The sequence below is a fragment of the Glandiceps talaboti genome (assembly GCF_964340395.1).
Source record: "Glandiceps talaboti chromosome 2 unlocalized genomic scaffold, keGlaTala1.1 keGlaTala1_2_unloc_1, whole genome shotgun sequence".
NCBI lineage: Eukaryota > Metazoa > Hemichordata > Enteropneusta > Spengelidae > Glandiceps > Glandiceps talaboti.
In genome coordinates, this window is record NW_027554289.1 from 54,698 (window position 1) to 58,598 (window position 3,901).

The following is a 3,901-nucleotide window of genomic DNA, read 5'->3' on the forward strand; positions in this document are numbered from 1 at the left end:
GTTTACAAGCAACTATGGTTACGCCAAGTGCTTGCAAACATTGGGCTTCAAGCCATTGACACGGATCATAGCGTACTATTAGTAGCTGCAGGGTACGCTTTTAAATTATATGTTCTAAGTCTGCATGAATATATGTCAATTCACTGATATTCTGATAATATTATTATTTGATTTTAGTTGAAGTGCTCACCTGATACCGTACTTAATTAAATATGAAATCATTTTGCAATCTTCTCGAACCTGTGCTGCTAACAACGCATTATATTTCAGTGATATGCAAATTAGCAGAAAAACAAACTTCAACGACGTGCCTGACTTTCTTTAATTATAGCAATATCTTGTACCATTTGTTTATTTGTTTGTTTTGATAAAACGTGACAGCTCTTCATTTCACTTACATGTAAGACCAAAAATTATCGGGGGGGGGGGTGTAACTTGAATATCATCATTTTCTAACGTCACTTATTGCTAGGAGCGAAAAATCAAAGATACGGTATTTCAAATTTCATAGCTAGCTAGCATGACCATAATAAGGGGCGAGAGCAATATAGTGTGGGATGAAAACTAATTTGTAGGCCTCAAACCCCATACCCTCACCCCCACCTCCACCCCAACCCCCATTCTAACTTAATAGGCCAAAATTGAAGATTATTTCTGAGACCACATTAAATTTCAAATCAGTGTGTAGTTAGCCTGTTTACGTACATTCCGTTTAATCTCTCACAAAAATCCTCTTTTATTGACACTTTAATGTATTTCAGTGTCATGCAATTAGAAAAAATTCTTTCATTTCTCAATTTGACGATATATTTTTTAAAAAAGAAATATTATTTTGTATTTTAAGGGGTAAAAAACAGGTTCCGTTAAAAAAAAATAGAATCGTTTTTGTATGATAAGAACTAATATGGTCCAAACCCCACACCCAAACTCGTGACAAAAATGTTGGGGTTTTTTGTTCATACATTGAACTACTGATCTCGACCCTAACAGAGAAGTGCAGTGAGATGGGTATGTACATTTGAATGGTATTTATTTTGTTGGTTTGATTTCCATGAGACTTCTGAACTACACGTGTGTGTATTCATGTTTTTGAAAGTCACGTTCTCACTCAATTGGAAAAAAAATGAACACTATTTTGAAAAACCAGTGTATATTTCTACACAACTATATATTATCGTGTTGAGTTGTCATATTTTTCTTTTTAGAAATTGAATATTGTTAAGCTCTCTGTTCCTGTGGCTTCCTTGCAAATAAACGTAAAGCGGCACTACCTACTACTTTTAAAAAAAATTGTTAGTGGATGTAACAACTTACTCATAATATCGTAAACCCTGGAGAGTATTGAATCACCTGTGGGTGAACGTATTTTTTGTAGCTGTACACATAATAAATCAAAATGATAAATAAAATAAAATAAAATAAAATAAAATAAAATAAAATAAAATAAAATAAAATAAAATAAAATAAAATAAAATAAAATAAAATAAAATAAAATAAAATAAAATAAAATAAAATAAAATAAAATAAAATAAAATAAAATAAAATAAAATCGATTTTTGGGGTCGCAATCAAAAATCAATGCCCTTAGCGGCGATCATGATTTATCCAAGTAAAATACCAGTCAGTGTTAATTACTTTATTATTTGGTTAATTCTCCTCGATGCATCAACTTCCGACCTTTTGTTACTTTTCCTGTCTCTCTGTGACCATTTTCTTCACTATGAAAACACGGGTGTACACAATTTGGGAAAAAACGAAAGTAATCTGCAATATCTGATAGGTGGCGCACATCACCATATGGCTGTCGTTCTACTTGGCTTGCACTGAATATTGGTGGATAACATTTGAATTTTGTAGCATACAAAATAACTCAATTTCAACACTCAGTGAGCAGCTCTTTATGTGACAAGAAAACAAAAACTGACACAGGTGCAATGTTCTTGAAAAAATGATTACTTTTAATGAACAGTAGTCACTCATAAAATATAAAGACCATTTGAAAGACGGTGTAAATAGCAATATTATACAAACACAAGGCAAAGTCTAAACCTATGCCTAGTTACAAATTGAAAGTTAACAGGTAGAAGTGAAATGATTTGATATATTCATCCACGTCAAACACAAGGTTTTCCTTGAACTACCTACATGTATTGCACTCAATACCTGTGGAGTTGTCATACATCAATAGCACTACAGGAAATCATGAGCAAAGCTACTGGCAGAATCTAGACATTTGACCATTAGTTTCTGGCTGAAACATAAGACTTTTCACCCTTGGTTTCTGAATTTCTGTAGCCCTTGTGCTTATAATTTCAATCAAACCTGTACCCATTACCCTGCCAAGTAACCCCCCTCCCCCCCTTCCTGAGATGGGCCCCCTGGGACGTTATTACAAAATCAGTGAGGAGAATTGAACATATCTTTCACTTTTCCTTTTACCAAAATCTGTGAATACCACTGAAATATGAATGACTTTTTTTACATGTACAACATACTTGTTTATCAGACTGTAATGATGTCATTGGTCTGGGCTTATATCAGCCTCCCCTATTAAATGGGCAACAATAACTTGGGGAGAGGGAGATTAGATCGCACCCACAATGGTAGTCTGTAAGGTACGCCATGACAGGGCGCCCTCACACATCGGCCAACAGCCGATGAGGGCGGAATGTCACGACTAGCTTACAGTCTACCACAAGGGCTGATCTGTCAGTCTAAATTGTTACAGGCCCATGTCATATAAGGATTCAAATTTAAGCGACTGAAAAAAACAGCAGTACTCTGGAAGAGCTAAACAAAAAACGTTGTCCTGCACAAAAAGAATGTCCTGTCTAATCCTTATGGCATCACAGATAGGATACCAAGATTGTGAGCTTCAAATGTTTGACTTTAAAAGATTTTTTTTTATATTGATATAAATTTAAAAACAGCAAAATGCATCACTGTGAAAATATATGGAAACAATTAAAATGTGTAAAGTATAAATTAGAAAGAAATATGTAAAAATTTGTGGGAACACTGTATTCAATACAAAACATACATTTATACACTAAAATACAGATTTCTATTCGAAAGTATTTATTTATTTAATTAATTAATAATTAATTTTTATTGATTATTGGCCAACATAATATCATAAATATAAATTTCTTGTACTTGATTAAAATTACAAAAATAAAGTACATATACACACGGTTACATTTCATTTTTAAAAGTAAACCAACAGAACAATAACATACAATACAAAATATGTACCAATATCAGTAACAAACTAAGAACACAAAATGCATCTGGCATGAGTTGTGATGGATATTGCTATTGGTTGTAGACTGTATCTAAACTATTTTACTGTATTGCTTGTTTTCATAATCTATGTAAAAAAACACTCAAGGCACGCTCTCATGTCATGGAGTTGTAAATTGGTTGGTTTGACGGTACAGTGTTGTGTACATCTATCTGAGTTTTTAATTTGGTTAGGATCAAAGCATCATGGCAAAGTTCACAGCCAAGAATACAACATCCTGTGTGTAATAATATGTTTGTGACTGAAGAAAAAAGAAGAAACCCATATACAGTTGTTCCATGCACTGTGTATTTTGATACATGATACTTATTTTTACATTAAAGCTTTGCAATTATCTTTGTGACCTTTGCACAATGTATGAATTTCATATCTGTATGGGAAGTGACCTGAACTGAACTTTTCTCAAAATATCTTGACAAAGAGATTGTAAGATGAAATCAACACTTTTCATGAAGACTAAGATAACAGAAGCTGCATGACAGAAAAGAACACTAATACAGCTTGAGAATCAACACAACACAAATACTATTATACAATAGAAGACATAAAAAGTCTGAAAGAAGACAAAATAGCTAGCTACGCACAATGGTGCAGCAT